The sequence below is a fragment of the Protopterus annectens genome, chromosome 7.part0 (assembly GCF_019279795.1).
Source record: "Protopterus annectens isolate FY-2018-M chromosome 7.part0, PAN1.0, whole genome shotgun sequence".
Lineage (NCBI taxonomy): Eukaryota > Metazoa > Chordata > Ceratodontiformes > Protopteridae > Protopterus > Protopterus annectens.
Window position 1 is genome coordinate 1,048,090,146 of NC_056739.1, and position 17,945 is coordinate 1,048,108,090.

Here is a 17,945-nt window from a genome sequence, read left to right on the forward strand (position 1 = left end):
AAAAAGCTTGAAAGTAACAGTTTTGGAACAAGTATCACAGCAGTATGGAAATGTAGAAATGTTGAAGCACATATTAAGGAGAAAAGAATCTATTTTTATTATTAAATACAATACTTTACAACCAAATGGTTTGAATAAGGAATGCAATTGGCAAAGTTTAATTTAATGGTGTTTTAACTTTAAAAAATAATATGAACTGAATTTTAGTAATTTGGATGCAATTAGTTAATTGAAGGAAATGTAATTAAGTTAATGTATAAAATGTAAGGTTTTTAGAAGCCAAAATTTTTGCTCTGTTGAGGCTGTTTGTGGCCGAGGCGCTAAGAGAATTTTATTGTGGCATTAAACAACGCTTTGTGAACGGAAGAGCTAGAATTCAGTGGCCTTTTTCTTTGTTGTGTGGATTTTGGAACAGTCCTCAGTGGTTTTATAATATAAAAACTTTCACTGCATGTATCGTACTATCCATAGCCATAATTAAAAGCTTCCAGTTTCTTAATTTTTATATTATCTTCTGTTTAGTCCCTTCTTACACGTCCTTTGCTGCCATAACAGATTTTTTTTTCTTCTCATATAAGTACATTATCTTATGTTCTTGTAAGTATGATTATTGCTGAGCAATGTTTGTGCAAGTGCATAGTTTACTGGATTTGTTTTTGTTTTATGTTCATTTATTTTATAACCCAAAAAGACTTGAAGCTGTCTCAATGTTCAACAGTGAAATGTCTTTCGAAGATGGCAGCACACTGATTAACAGCTTGACTTCAGCTTTCCTAGAGTGAAAAAAAGAAACTCAAAGATAAGGGTCAGGAACTCTTGTTTTAGTAAATTCAGTTACTGGCTAGTAAGTACACTGCCTGAATGCCACCAAAAGAAGAGAGCCTGAAAGAAAATCATCTAGAAAAGGTTGAGAAAACCCTGACTGGGAAGAATCCTGCAGCTGTTTAGCAAAAAGCAGTTCAGGCTCTAGTCTTGGTGCAAGACATGGCTTCCAGTAATCTAGAGGAAGAATAAGTCAAATGTGCCCAGAGTTGTTAAAAATAACAGGCTTTGAAGGACTATATCATTTCAAATAAAAGACTGAAAAATGGAAAAAGCTTTAAACAGATATTCAGATGAGGTGATAAAATAGCAAAATTGAAGAAGCTTTAAACAAATATTCAGATGAGGTGATAAAATGGCAAAATGGAAGAAACTTTAAACAAATATTCAGATGAGGTCATAAAATGGCAAATATCAGAGGTTGAAATGTAGAAAAGGCTGGATGAATATGACACTGTTTAAGAGGAGATGTATCAAAAAATGGTAGCGTTAGAGGACAGAGCAGATGGGGAAAATCTGAGATTTTTCTGCTATACCCAGAGAAACTAGAAAGAACAGACTGTATTAATTTTATGAAGGCACATATAAGCAACTGGACTGGTATTCCCTAACAAGAACTGTTAATTGAAAGATCACACCATGTGAATGCTCTAAATCTGACCATGAGAAGACAGCCAAGATCTGTATTAATAAGAGATGAAAACCTACCAGCAGAAAGAGCTGATCCTGACAAAACTGTGGAAAAAGGGCAAAGTATTAAAAGCTGGAGACACTAGAGTGTTTGTGGAAAATGATTATTCAGTATACACCATGCAGAATAGAAACAAATTTGTTCCAGAAGTCAGGGAATGTCAAGATGCAGGTGTGAGATTCAAGCTGTTGTATCCAGCTGTCTTTGAAATATTTTTCCCTAGAGGATCAAGGTAATTTTTTGATGCACAACAGGCTAGGGAGGGAATGCAAATGTTTGTCCAACAAAACATTGAGCCATCAAGCAGAAGGGGATTCTCCCCCTCATTCTTCTGATGATAAAGCACACAGTTTGCCAGAGAAACCTTTTCCACAGTTCTCAAGAAAAATGCTTGAGACCAAGAAAAGCATATTAATTGACTAGAAGAATTGTGAGTACCTTAGAATTGAACCAGGGTCTCGAGCCGGGAGAAAGATGAACAGAAAAAGACCAGCAACATGAAAATTAGTGAATAAATGTGAGACTGCAAAACATCCATCACATTTGTGAAATAAGCTGTATAGGAAAAAGTGGTAAGAGTAGACTTTTGTTGACCTTGTTAAACTTGTAAGGTACTGAATAACTTTTGGCTGACTTCATGTCATTGATGTTTGGAAGGACACCGAGGGGATGAGAAGAGGAAGAAAAGGGGTAAATTTTTATTTTAACAGTATTTCTTTTTTCTTAACAGTATTTTTATGAAACTTTTCACGATATAATATAGTAAAGCATTTTTAATTCTGGTATGTGGTAAAGCATTATAATGAAAAGACAGAAAAAAAACAGAAGGAAGCATGTTTAAATTGATAGGCAGTAGTCTTAGGTTGTTGAAGTGGGGGATAGGGTGCAGAAGTACGCAGATCATAATATATGTAAAGCTATTACTTTTACCTATGTGAATATCTGGATTAAAATGGTTTGCTTAGTTTAATCACAAGTTTTAAGTGGAAACAAGTAAATAAGAGAACAGTGATTATAATAAAAAGTTTTCCTTTGGTGATGAATGTTTTGATTTGTCTTTTTAGAAGCTTGCAGGTGAGAACTACATTTCTTCTCATATGATTCCATGGAGACAAGCTGATAATAGGGCAGTGAAAAGCCAGAATACTGGTTTCTTTAAGGCTAAAAGTCTGTTTTCTTAAAGAATACAAGTTGCTTTTCACATCTAGGAGGGGAATAAAGAAAAAAAATCAGACACTAATTAGTGTAAGTAAAAGCACAGACAATAACACGGGATGTTTTGTTAATCTTGCTTTTATTCTCACTGATGGGTCTGATCTGATGTATCAGATCTGTTCTTGGCTGTACCAAAACTCAAGGACTTCAGCAAAGCTCATGGGCTCCCTTCCCTCACCTCCCTACCCATAATGCAGCTCCAGAACTCCTTTAGATTTTGTTTGCCATGCTGTGAGTAGGATACTCTAGCAAGCTTTGGGTTAAGTCTTTTATCTTTTCATTATCTTTGTTAGTTTATAATCGCTATTAACTCTTGTTAATTGTTAATAGTTAATTACTTGTATATTTGTTGTTTAATTACCCTTTCCTCATCTTTAAACCTATTTAAGTTAGAGGGTATTTATATAATACCCGTTTAAGTTAGAGGGTATTTTTCTAATTTCCTTGTTGTCTAATAACTGTTTTAGTTAGAGAGCAGTTATTTAACCTCTTTTTTTTTTTTTTTTTTTTTTGCAAGTCCGTTTTAAGTTAGAGGACTTGAACGTCTTCCCTTCCTTTCCCTTACTGTTATGGTTATTTAAAAAAATAAAAAGAAGTTATTTAGTTTTTCTTTTTATTCTGTTTTTGTTGATAGATGTCTGGTATTTCCTTAACTCAACAATATGCGGAAAGACACCAAACTGTTAGACTTTAAAAAATGTGAAAAGTGTAGTAAAAAGATGCCCCTCAGTGACTCTAGCACCTAATGTATGTACTGTTTGCGGCCGCTTGATTTGCAGGAGTCTTGTTCCATTTGTCATGTCTTCAACCAGTGGACACTTATGGAATGGAAAAACAAATTGATTTTGAAGGGGTTATTGAAAACCCCATTCTCTGAGGCTATTTCTGTAGATCCCTCCTCTCCAAAATTGGACAAACCAGAGAGGTTGGGAAAACAGCCTTCTTCAGCTCTAAAATCTGCCTCTGAGCTGAAGGCCAAACTACCAAAAGAGTTTGCACCTATGGAGCAGGCTTCAACCTCTGGAGCAGGGACTTCCTCGGAGCAGATGCAATCATCAGCTCCGTCAACAACTTCTCCTCCTTCGGCTCCAAAAGCTCCCTTACCTGTAGAATACCGCTATTGGAGCCAATTACTCTTTGGCTCCCTTCACCATTCCTAACTAGATCTAGGTCTCCAACTCTGTCTACAAGGTCGACTAGGAGCTTTTCAGATGAAGATGTGGATTTGGTGGTGGAGAGGTTTCTTAAGACACCTGCCTTAGCCAAGATGCTTCTGGTTCTGAGCCCAAAGGAGTTGGATCAGTCTTGTCCCCCCTTTGGCGCCTACACCTCCTCAGATTTGACCTTTGCTATTAGAGCCGGAAGACTCCGACATCTATCTGGTGTCTGTATCAAGTCCAGGGCTTGTTGGCTCCTCGGATCTGATGTCTGCTCCGAGCGTCTCTATCCAGTTGGAGCAGGAGACCTCTGGGAGCCGACACTCGCCGGTGAAGTCCTCGGAGCCAGCTCAGATCTCTTCGAATCTGACTCTCTCTCTGTATCTCTCTTGGGGCCTCAGCTCGGATGGGTTCAGCTCCCACCTCTACTTCAGAGCTTCTGTCTCCTGCTCTGCAGGCTCCTTCGGCTCTGACATCTGCATTGTCAGCACCAGGGAGTTCTTTGGAGTGGGGGCAGAGTGCTTTTGAAGTTATGAGGAAGGTGATGACTGCTCCCCAGTCTCAGGCGCAGTCCTTCTTGGAGCTTCCTCCCTCATCAGTGCAGGTGTCTCTACCTCCTCAACCCCATCCACAGGACCGCATAGATTCTACACCTCAGGATGTTCCTCAGAGAATGTCTCCCTCTTCCAAAACCTCTCCTGACTATCCCACTGATGAGGTACCTCGGAAGAGATCATGCAAGAAGAAGCATATAGTCTCCCCAGAGGAGTTATTCACTTCAGATACTGACCTTGATGAAGCAGAAGGATCCCCACAATCACCTCCTGAACATGTTTCCTTTGGAGACATCCCAGAAATTTTGAAACAGTGAGGTGATTTGGCAGTCCTCCTCCCCTTCGGCTGAGGAGTCTGTATACCTGAAGGCTTTCGGATCTTGCCCTTTGACCTCTTCAGCCACTCCACCTTTTGACAAGCTTATTCAGTTAGTTTCTCAAAAGGCGTGGGAGTCCCCAGATTCCATAGAACCCATTCCTAGGAGGCCAGACAAATACATTACAGCACCCAAGGTCCATTCCATTCTAACTAAAGGTGTAGCAGTTGATGCCATGGTCATGGCAGCTGCCACAAAAAGGAACTTTCTGAGCTCAGTTCTGCTATCCATCCTCCTAATAAGAATTCTAGTACCATGGATAAGTATGGGAAGTGCATTTTCTCTTCAGCGGCTTTTACATTATGATCCCTGAATTACCTCACCCACTTTACCAGACTTCAGAGAGACCTGTTGAAAGAACTGTCAGATTCCCTCCAAGGAACTATAGCTAATGTGGCGGCGGACAAGCTCAATGCACAGCTAGCTACCCTAAATTCAGTAGTCAACTCCTCCATGAGACTCACCTCATATGCACCGGATGGAGCGAGTTGGGCAGCGGGTTCAGGCATCTCTGTTAGGAGACAGGCTCGGATGCGCCTTTGTGATTTCATGAAGCCCTTTAAGTCTTCCTTTGTTAATACTCCATTTGATGGTTCATCACTTTTTTGGACCAAAGGTTAACGATGCTGACCAGGTGTGAATAAGAGGGTAAGACTTTGTCTGCCATTGGAGTACATTTTTTCACTCCCACTAGACCCTTTTCAAAAGGTCAGAGAGAAAGTGGTAAGATGTGGTTCAGAAAATTGCAAATGTCTTACCAGGGCACACAAGGTGGTAATCCCCCTTCCCCCAAAGCAGAGGAGGGAATAATAATGGAAGATGCTGCCCTCATGGCAGAGGAGGTCCGCAGAATCAGGGCTCCAGAGAATCCGTCTTTGCCAGACCCTTTCAGTGCTCCTGGAGGAGTGTCCATCTGCTCACCTCTGGAGGCAGTCAAGGCGGGGACTGTCCTTGCACCTGGAGACCTGGCGACACATAAACGATAAATGGTCCAGGACATAATATCCAGTGGTTACATCATTCCCTTCTCTTTCCCTCACTCCCATAAACAAATCAGTTCCAGATATTTCACCCAATCAAAAGGAACAAGCAACATTAGAAATTCAAAAGTTGCTAAGAAAAAGAGTGATCCAGGAAGTTCCTGCAGACCAGAGAGGATCCGGAACTTACTCAAGATTCTTTTTAGTTCCAAAGAAAACAAGGGACCAATTCTGGATCTCAGCAATTTAAACAAATTGGTGAAGAAAATGAAGTTCCGGATGGTAACACTGCAGTCAGTACTTCATTTCCTAAGAAAAGACAATTGGATGTGCTCCATAGACCTTCAGGATGCGTACTACCACATCGAAATGGAAAGGCGATCCAGAAGGTTCTTGTGCTTCCAGCTTGGAGCCAGTCATTTCCAGTTTCGAGCTCTGCCCTTTGGTCTTACTACAGCCCCCAGAGTGTTCACAAAATGCATAGCATCTCACCTGAGATGTTTAGGATTCTGGGTATTCTATATCTGGACGACTGGCTCATAGCCACCCCAACCAGGCATCTACTGCTACAGGCCAGGGATCATACTCTCCACCAGTTCTCCTCCCTAGGTATTACCATAAACTACAAAAAGCCTGCCTGAGAGCAATCTCAGAACTTAAATTTTATAGTAACGGTCATAGACACAACCATGCAGATAGTAAGACTGCCTCCTGACAAGCTGCATGATCTTCGTTTACATGCCAGACTGTTGATCAAAAGAACTTGAGCCTCTGCAAGACAAATCCTACAACTTCTAGGAAAGATGTCAGCTTCTATACTACTTGTCCCTCTAGCTCATCTTCATATGAGGGTACTTCAGTGGTTACTTTCCACACAATGGTTGATCCTGGAATTACCAATGTCTCACAAGATACTCCTAACAAATTCTTGGAAGAACGGTCTGGAGTGGTGGATTCATCCCCCTTCAGTGTCTCAGGGCCGTCCCTTACAGTTCCCAAAACCTCTAGCCACGGTGACCACAGGTGCTTCCCAGATGGGAAGGGGCATTATCTGGGAAAACAGTCCAAGGTGTCTGGCAGGAACATGAGGCTCATTTTCACATAAACATCCTAGAGATGAGAGCAGTGCTCCTAACATTGCAAGCATTTCAGAACATACTCCTGGGAACTATAGCAATTCAGTCAGACAATACGTCAGTCTGGTATATCAACAAGCAAGAGGGGGACCAGATCTTACCCTCTTTGTCGAGAAGCCCTAAGGGTTTGGCAATAGACAACGTCCTCCAACTGCTTTCTAGTTGGAACTCACATCCCAGGGAAATCCAACACAAACTCAGCAGGGCCATATTATGGCCACGCAAGTGGTCCCTCAATCAGGAAGTGGCAGAAGAGATTTACTGAAAATGGGACCAGCCTTGCTGCAACCATTTTGCATCACCTGTCAATGCCAAATGCAGCAACTACTTTACCCTGATTCCCCCTAAGGGGGAGTCTCCAAGGGATGCACTCGTTCACGATTGGCCTCCGGGACTCCTATATGTTTTCCTTCCAATTCCTCTGATTCCCAAGTTTATGCAGAAAACAAGCTCATTGGAGACCATGATAATCCTGATTGCCCCCTATTGGCCTCGTCAGATCTGGTTTCCCTTACTCCAGCCTCATCTTCTGGATGAACCATGAATTCTGGACCCAGCTCCAGATCTACTTATGCATCCATCGGGAATGGGTCATCCCAGTCTTCAAAACCTCAAACTGACAGCTTGGCTGCTCCAGTTGTCTTAATTGCCAGGTTTCCTCTTCTTTCCTCCCTGGTAAAACATATGTTGTTGTCCTCCCATAAATTTTCTACACGGAGGTTATACAAGAATAAATGGTACAGATTTGTTCATTGGTATGTTATAATCAAGTAGATCCCTTTTACGCAGCCATACACCCTTCTCGAATTCCTAGCTAAACTTTTCATGAAGGCGCTGCTGCTTCCACTAGAAGAGTTTGGTTAGTTCAATTTCCATGTAGGGGAAAATAGTACTGCCATTATGTCTCACAGGCTTTGTAAAGCCTTTTTGAAAGTTACTTCAACCCTAATTTCATTTTAACAGATATCATTCATCCTCCCTTTGAACCTGTGTCCACATGTGATTTAAAGTTCTTATCTTGGAAAACACTATTTTTAGTAGCTATTACTTCAGCCAGAAGAGTTTTAGAACTACAGGTCTTATCTGCTCAGCCTGCATACTTGCTTTTTCATAAAGATAGAGTTTTGTTACGCACTAATCCCTACTTTCTCCTGAAGATTGTGTTGGAAAGTAAACTCAATCTATTGAGTTACCAGTTTTCTTCACAAATTTCAAGAACAAAGGAGAATACTCTCTTCATTGTCTACACGTCCACAGACAATTACATTTCTACCTACACAGAACTGCAGACTTTAGGAAATCAGATCAACTTTTTATATCTTACTCTGACACTAAAAAAGGTTTGTTGGTTTCAAAGGTTATCTTATCTAGATGGCTAACTTCCTGTATATCCTACATTTACATTGCCAAGAATAGAAATCTTCCATTTCATGTTAAAGCTCATTCTACCAGATTGGTAGCTACTTCAGCTTTCCAAGCAAGGTTGCCCATGGATAATATCTGTGCCGCAGCCACATGGGCAAAACCTCATACCTTTATCACTCATTACAAACTGGATTTGGCTTCCAGGAGTAGAGCTTCTTTTGGTTCTATGGTTTTGAGGAATATTCGCCCATGAGCCACCCAAGAGTACTGTTGCTTGGGAAGTGGTCCCATCAATGAGAATAAAGGTGAGACTGACAACAGATAAAGAAGTTATGTACTTACCATAATGTTCCATGTGTGTTGTCCATCTCATCTTTTATTCTAACAACCCACCTTTCATGCCCCCTTCCAGATACCCTGGGAGACCAACTAGACATGAGATCTGTTGATCGATATAGCTTCAAAAATGCTGCTACTACCCTCATAACTAATGTGTGTGTGTGTGTGTGTGTGTGTGTGTATATATATATATATATATATAGTTCTTATGTAACTTACCTTTTATATACTATTATTATTGCTTCTATTGGGGCAAACGAGATCTGAGGGAGTTGGGGAACTGCATTATGGGTAGGGAAGGGAGCCCACAAGCTTTGCTGAAGTTCTTGAGCTTTGGTACAGGCTGAGACTAGATCCCGTGCATCAGATTTTACCCATCGGTGAGAATAAAGGATGAGATGGACAACACACATGGAATGTTATGGTAAGTACATAACTTCTTTTATAGCATGGATGACCACAATTTTAAGTTAAGGCCTGTTTGCAGCTGTCTGTTTGGGACAATTGTTCCTATTAGGAAGATGTTTTGTGTGTTCATATTAAGATAACAGGGCATAAGGGTATGTATTTATATTCCACCTACAACTGCTATTATGGAGCTTAAAAATTTTGGTGGAGAAATAATCAGATTTCAGCAGGAAATATTACTTATGTGTAGGGACTGAAATTTGAATTGCAACAGTGAGGCTCTATCTGTGAGGCCTAGAAGGGAAAATATAATAAGTGAGGGCAGATTTCTGAAGAAATGTATGAAAATATTTAGTATAGAAGGCATGGATTCAGTAATTGGAACTCCTAGAGAATTTACATAATATTTCCCAAGTTACAATAACTGGGGTAGACTTAACAGAAATTATATTTCAGATAAGCATGTGCATTTAATTGAGAACTTTGACACACATCCAATAACTGTTTCAGATCATGCAGAAATAATTATGATAAAAATGTAGGGTGATGAAGTAAAGATGAGAGAGTGGCTCTTCTCCACCTCCCTGTTAACAAATAGAAATTTAAGGAATAGGTAGCGGAAATTATTCAGGAGTTATTAAGGAAGATAGAAAGCACTCCAGAAGTTATAGCTAGTGAGTGGTATAAAATGAAAGTCAAGTTTAAAAATAGGGAAGAAAAATAAAAAGAGATATGGTTAAGAAGTAACAAGACTTATTTAGAGGGGATGACAAAGGTTAGAGTATTACAGAATAAGGAGAATCTCACAGAACAAGAAGAGGTGTAGTTGCACAGTGCTTAAGAGAAAATAAAGGGTACTTTGATAATAGTCATGAGTTTAGAAAGATTGCTGTTATGCAACTGTTTTTATAATAACTCTACAACACAAAAACTTTTGGCACAACAACTTAGGCCAAATAACATAGAAAGGGTTATTGCCAAACATAGGGAGCCTATAATAAGAAAAATAACCAGAGATACAGTAGAGGTATTAGAGATATTTCGGAAATTTTACAAAAATTTTTATAAAGCAAAGACATGTGAAAATCAAGATTAAGGATAAATGGAAATATTTATGGAAGTCTTTAATGTACCAGGGTTAGAAGTGAATGAGGCTCAACAATTAACAGTTAAGATAAGAGGAGATGAGATAAAAATGGTGACGTATAACCAATCTGCAGGAAAGTCTCCAGGAATAGATGGTATTCCTGTAGAAGTTTGAAAGCCAGGTGGGAAGAAAGTAATAAAGATTTGAAAGGTTTTGTTTAACAGTATTTTAAAAGGAGGGGAAGTACCAACATCTTGGAAAAGTGCTGTGGTAGCTATAATACCTGAAGATGGTAAAGAGCCATCAGAGTCAGCTTCTTATAGGCTAATTTCAATTAAATCATGATTATAAAGTATATACTATGGTTGAAAGAATTACAAAGGTGTTGCAAAAATTGATCGATATGGATCAGTGTGGCTTTGTAGAGGGGAGGCCAACATTTTATAACATTAATAGAAAAATGATGATCCAGAGGGAAGCAGAATGTAAGAAAATACTGCTGTATGTGGGTCTTGATGCTGAGAAAGTATTTGTTAGAGTAAGCTGGGACGTTGTGTGTAGGGCAGTGGAAGCATGTGCATTTCATGATACAGTAATAATGTTATTAGGAGGATGTACAAAGGATTGGAAATAAAAATCAAAGTGGGAGGGTTCCTGTCTGATAAGTTGTGTCTGAACAGAGGAAATGGGCAGGGTTGCCCTCTTTCCCCTTTATTATTTGCATTATATTTAGAACCATTGGCAAAGAAAATAAGGAACTCAGACATTCGAGGATATAATTGGTATGATATTCAAAAAAGTTGGCCTTATTTGCAGATATTATTTTATACCTGACAGAATCAGAAAAAGCCATCTCAGTGTTGTGGAACATTCTAAAGGTCTATGTTCTCCCCCTGAATACAGATTACAGCAAACACCTTATAACTGAACATGAAACAGCAAAACTTTAAAGTACCGAAAATGCGTAATATCGTAAAACAATTCATCAAGTGGCCATAGTTAGCCAACATTGCAAATGTAATCAACCAAGGTGGGGGCTTTGGCCACCACACTCCCCAATGTGGGGGGATGTGTCCCCCACCCTCCCTAACTATATAGAAAAACTCCAAGATCGCAATACAGTGGGCAGTAGGGCAAATTTTAAAAAAGGCTTCCTTCACTTACCTTATGCATTGTGGTGCTTCTTAGTTGTTAGCCAACTATGGCCATTCGATGAATTACTTTACGATTTTAAGCATTTTCAGTACTTTAAAGTTTTGCTGTTTCACGTTTGATTATAAGGCATTCACTGTAATCTGTATTTGATGCATGAAGATAGGCCCCATTCTAAGACAGTTCTAGGTTTATTCAGGATATAAAATTAATGCAGATAAAACAAAGTCAGTAGCTATCAACTATATACCCACACATGAATTGGTCCAGCAATACCCATATTAATGGAGACATTGTAAAATGAAGTATTAAGGAATATGGGTTAAAAAGGATTCTGTTATGGCAGCTAAGGATATGTGGGAAGAGACTAAACAAAATAGATCTTGGCTATGGATTTGGATAGCAAGATACAAGCAGTAAAATGTTTATAGTCTCTTTAGTTTTATACAGAGGTCAGACATATTTTTATCCACCAGAGGAGACATTGTGAATAGCTTTTATTAATAAGGACTTGAAGGGTTTTATCTGGAAGGGAAGAAGACAAGAGTCAAGTGGGATAAGCTGATCCTTCCAAAAGAGCAAGGAAGTTTGGGATTACCTTATTTAAAAAGATAGTTTAGCATGATACAGTTAATGCTGTTATACATAATACATAATACAAACAGCTACAATTCAAAGTGGAAGAGATGATGATGAAGGTGGGGAGAAGTAATTCAAGAAATTAGTGGGATTTTGGAAACCGATCATTAAGGAGGATAACACCAGTCATACTGAATATTATATGTATAGAGTAGCAGAAGGTGTATTAAGAACTAAGCCAGCACTGGAATGGAAAAGGGAGATTCTGCCAGTAAGGATGACTGCAATTAGGGCTACAGAAAAGAGGCAATAAGGGGGCTGGAATTTACTGAAGGAAGCTAGCAATGGAACCCAAGGTATTGGGAACAAATAATTGGAGAAGGAACATTAACAGAATGAGAAGAAGCCAAGAAACAATGGGAGGACATATGCATGACTCCAAAATATGCAACAAAATCTTGAAGATTTAGGACTTTTGCCTGAAAGTGTTTGCACAGGTACTTTTTATGTAATGCTGGTTTGATTATATTCTACAGAACAATATATGTGGTGATTAATGTTTGTAAGTGTGTATTTAATATGGTTTGATTACATTTTATATAATTGTAATTTTGCCTGTCATAAGTGATAAGGTGTTTGAAACTCTACACTAATGACTGCACCTCTAAGGACTCCTCTGTCAAACTTATTAAATAAGCAGACGATACAACTATCATCGGGCTATTCAGGAATGGTGATGAGTCTGCATACCGACGGGAGGTTGAGCAGCTGGCCCCTTGGTGTAGTCAGAATAATCTGGAGCTGAATACTCTTAAAACTGTGGAGATGATACTGCTGTGTCAGTTGTGGAATCCTTCAAGTTTTTGGGATCTATAATCTCCCAGGACTTGAAGTGGGAGACCAGTGTAGGGTCCAACATAAAAAAGACACAACAGCGAATGTACTATGTTATGTGGTCCAAAGCCATTCATTCTTACCTGTGGGTTCAGAGTTGAACCTCGGCTCTGACTCGGCCATACTCTAGCTCAAAGTCTTCAGTTAGTTCATGGCTAAGAGGTATCCCATCATGCAACAGGTCTATTCCCCAGATCTCGTTTGCCCCTCATTATGCTCAGATGTGGTCTTGCTTTTGGCCGTGGCTAAGTATACTGTTTATAAGCTTTTGACTTGTTGCTCAAAAAAAGCTATTTTCATGGCTCTGTGTGTGTGGTAGTGGTGTTATACTGCCTTTGTTTTGTTTCTCTTGCTGTTTTTGTGGTCTTGTCATTGGTTGTTTTGGTATCACGTTCATTTCCTTTCTTCCCACGGGCTATGCCCATTTCAGTTAGAGGACCTAGTCCTCCCCATTGTTTCCGTGTGGTCTTTGGTTTGGTGCTCCATTCTATTAGCGTTTAGTGTTGTCGTGTCTGGCTAGTGGTGCTATCCTGCCTTTGTTTCCCTGAGCTAGGCCCGTTTAAGTTAGAGGACCTAGTCCTCCCTGTGGTCTTTTCCCGCCAGTTACTAGGCCGTTTTTAGTTAGAGGCTCTAGTTTCTCGTGCGGGGTTTAGTTGGGTCTAGTTTGTGTACGTATTGCTTTGTACCTGTGTGTATTCTCCTTTATTCAGCATGTCCAAGGATTCTAAGGAACACAGGCCTTCGGGCTTTAAAAGATGTGTTGAATGCAACAATAAAATGTCTTTGACTGATGGGCACTCTGTGTGCATGTACTGCTTGGGGGCTATTCACCTCCAAGAGTCCTGATTGTTTTGTCATTCCTTCAGTCCCGTGTACTACAGGAGAGGAAGAACAAGCTCATTTTGAAAGGTCTGCTTAAACACTCCTTCGAGGAAGACTTGGCTAAGTCTTCCAGTGCCTTATCCTCTCCAGCTAAAAAGGACAAAAAGACTTCTAAGAAGTGCTTTCCGGCTCTGTCTGTTTCTTCAGAGCTACCAGAGAAAGTTGCTAGAACAGCTTCTCTTTCTTTGGTTCCATTGCCCTCGGTGCCGACAGAAGGTAGTGTCTTGACTAAGTCCATATCGGCTCCCAGCCTTTTGGAGCCAGTCACGGATATTTTGGTTTGGAGCCAGTCTCCAGTTATTTGACCGGTTTCTTCTTCATGCAAGTTCCCTTCTGTAGGGAGATCCAGATCTCCAACTCTATCCTCTAGGTCCTCCAAGACCCTTTCCGATGAGGACATTGATAGATTGGTGAAGAAACTGCTTCAGTCATCAGTGTTGGCCAAATTGATTTCGGCTCCGACCCAGTTGGCTCCGGAGCCTATGGCCTCTTCATCCTTTGTTATACCTCCTCCGAGCCTTTCTCGACCTTCAGAGCCAGAGTTGTCAGTTCCATCGGATGCCATTAGGTCAGTTCTAGTAGCCTCGTCTGGCCTCTCAGTTCTGATTTCCGCTCCGACCACGGGATCGAGGGTCCACGGTTCTCCTGTCGGACCTGTGGGGGAGGGGGAGGATCGATCTTCATTGGTTCCAAGCCTTCCTCTCGGTGCTTTGGCTTCAGTGAGCTTGGACCCTTCTGCTTCGGACCTCATCTCCTCGGTGCTGAGGGCTACTACTGTATCCTCTACAGTTAATCGGCCTTCAGAGCCAGGGGGATCAGCCTTTGAGGTTATGAGGAGCATGCTGGCCAGGTCATCAGCTGCATCCTACGGCACCGATACTCTTCTCCCTCCGGCACCGGTGTCAGTTTCGGATCACCCTCTATCCATGGGCAGCGGAGACCCTAAGCCTCAGGATACCTCCATGAATGGTCCCCAACTTTTTGATGTCTCCCCAGAGTTTTTGCCTGAGGAGCCCGCCAGAAAGAGATTGTATAAAAGGAAACACCTTGACTCTCCAGATGAGTCTCTCACGTCTGACACCGACCTCAAGGAGTCAGATGGGTCCCCCAAGTCATCTTCTGAAGATATCTCTTTTTCAGATATCCTTGAGATCTTGAAGCAGAGAGGCGGCTGGCCCTCCAAATCCCCTTATGATGAGGAGTTGGTGTTCCTGAAGGCTTTCGGTTCTCAACCCTCCGCCTCTTGGGTTTCTCCCCCTTTTGATGAGCTACTAGATCTTGTCTGTCAAAAGGTGTGGGAAACTCCTGACACTGTAGAACCGGTCCCTAGGAGACCAAATAAGTTTTTGTCTGCCCCCACTGACAAGGAATATCCAACAAAAGGTGTTCCAGTAGATGCCATGGTGGTGGCAGCAGCCACCAAGAAGGAACTTGCTGAAACTTCATCTACCGTCCATCCGCCTAACAAGGAGTCCCGGGCTATGGACAGGTATGAGAAGAGTGTGTTTACCTCAGTGGCCTTTACACTGCGGTCGCTGAACTACTTGACGCATTTTACAGGACTCCAGAGAGACCTCCTAAAAGAGCTAGGAGATTCTCTACAGGGTAACATTTCTGATGCCATGGCACAGAAGGTCAGTGCACAGATGTTCCCCTACCAACTCCTTCATGAGGCTGATCTCTTATGCAGCCGATGGAGCAAGTAGGGCAGCGGGTTACGGAGTCTCTCTTAGGAGACACCCCTGGATGCACCTGTGCAATTTCGCGGAGGCCTTCAAGTCTACGTTCACCAATGCCCCCTTTGACGGTTCATCATTGTTCGGAACCAAGGTGAAGGACACACTCACTAGATGCAAGCAGGAAGGAAAAACCCTGTCTGCCATGGGAGTCCATTTTTCCATGCCTTCTAGACCTTACCCAAGGGCCAGAAGGGTGGGAAAATGTGGTTCAGGAAGTCGCAGAGGTTTTTTCAGGGTGCACAAAGTGATTCCCCCTCCGGAGGCAGGGGATGGGGTGGAAATTCAGGTAGATGCCACTCTAGAGGCAGAGGAGGCCCACGTAACCAGGGGGACCATGATTCCAATGTGGTTCTGCCTACCAGCGCTGCTGAATCGAGGCCCGAATGTGCATCTTTGGAGCTGGTTGGGGGTCGCATTTCTTTATTCCCAGAAGCCTGGCAAGACGTCACCCAAGATGAGTAGGTATTAAAGATAATTTCCAGAGGTTATCATATTCCCTTCTCTTCTCCTCCCCCGCCAACCAAGAGAATCCCAGATGTTCCACCCAGTCACAGGGATTCCGCAACTTCAGAAATAAAAAAGTTGCTTTCAAAGGGAGCCATCCAGCCTGTCCCCACAAACCAAGTAGGATTAGGGACTTACTCCAGATTCTTTTTGGTGCCGAAAAGAACAGGGGACCTGAGACCCATTTTGGATCTCAGCTGATTGAACCTTCATGTACAAAATTCCAAGTTTCGCATGGGAAAGATGTGTGGATGTGCTCCATCGACCTCAAAGATGCTTACTACCATATCAAGATGAACAGGGCATTGAGAAGTCATCTATGCTTCCGGTTGGGAGCCAGTCATTTTCAGTTTCGTGCTCTGCCCTTTGGTCTCACCACTGCCCTTAGGGTGTTCACCAAATGCATGGCAGTGGTAATGGCTCACTTGAGACGTCAAGGATTCCAAGTGTTTTCGTACCTGGGCGACTGGCTCCTTTCTGGCACCACCAGGCATCTACTGTTACAGACCAGGGACGCCACCATTACACTGTATCAAAGGTTAGGAATTACTCTAAATTGGAAAAAAATCTGCCTTGTTGCCCTCGCAGCGTGTCACTTTTATCGGCACTGAACTAGATACAGTGCTCATGAGGTCCTTCTTACCAAAAGAGAGAATTCAGGCTCTACAACAGCAGGTCTTTACTACCATTGAGGAAGGTCAAGGCAGAAGTGGTCCTCAAGTTATTAGGAACCATGGCTGCCAGGATCATGCTAATTCCCCTTGCCAGACTACACATGAGGGTTCTTCAGTGGCTGCTTTTCGCCCAGTGGTCACTACAACATCTTCCACTCTCCCATTCTATTCTGATTACGGACACGTGCAAGCAGGATCTATGCTGGTGGCTTCAGACCAACAATCTCAACGTGGGCAAGCCTTTTGTCCCATCTTCTCCAGTTGCCACTGTGACCACGGATGCCTCCCAGATTGGGTGGGGGGGCATTATCTCAGCAGGACAGTCCAAGGCACGTGGCAGGATCACAAGACCCATTTGCATATCAATGTCTTGGAGATAAGAGCAGTGCTATTAGCATTGCAAGCACTTCAGAGCTTTCTCCCTCTAGGGACAATTGCAATCCACTCAGACAACATGTCACTGGTATGTTATCTGAACAAACAGGGAGGAACCAAATCATACCCTCTTTGCAGAGAGGCACTTCGAATTTGGCAGTGGGCAGTGTCTTCCCAATGCTTTCTAGTTGCAACGCATATATCGGGGAAGCCCAACGTAATTGCCGACAGGCTGATCAGAGCTATCCTAATGCCTCACGAGTGGTCCCTGAACAATTATGTTGCAGGGAAGATATTCCACAGATGGGGTCAGCCTTGTTGCTATCTATTTGCCAGCCCCCTCAATGCCAAATGCAGCAGCTACTTCACCATTATCCCCCCAGAGGGGAAGACACCCAGGGACACTCTGGTTCATGATTGACCCTCTGGTCTTCTCTACCCCTTTCCACCATTACCTCTGTTATCAAAGGTCATTCAGAAAGCACAGTCTTTGGGAAGCAAAATGTTCCTCATTGCCCCACACTGGCCTCATCAGATTTGGTTTCCCTTCCTTCAACTCTATCTAATGGACAAGCCCTGGATTCTGCACCCAGCTCCAGATCTGCTGACTCATGTCAGGACAGTTCCATCCCTCCATCCAGACCCTCAAGTTGACAGCTTGGCTGCTCCATTTCCATCCTTAGTCAGGCTTCATGATTTTTCCCCGGACGTGGTCCATATTCTGTCATATTCCCACAAGCTGTGGAAGATTCCCAGGAAGATTTATTCCAGTAAGTGGAAGAGATTTTCTATTTGGGCCCGTGAGAGACATATTGATCCTTATACAGCACCTATTTCGGCAATATTAGAATTTCTTTCTTAACTGTTCAGTCAGGGGTCAGCTGCAGCAAAAATTAAAGTGCAATTGGCAGCGATTTCTACCTTTTACGTTGCTAATGAGCCCAGCCTTATGGCTCATAGGCTTTGTAGGGCTTTTCTGAAAGGGACATTGTTACTCCGACCTCCAGTCTTTGAT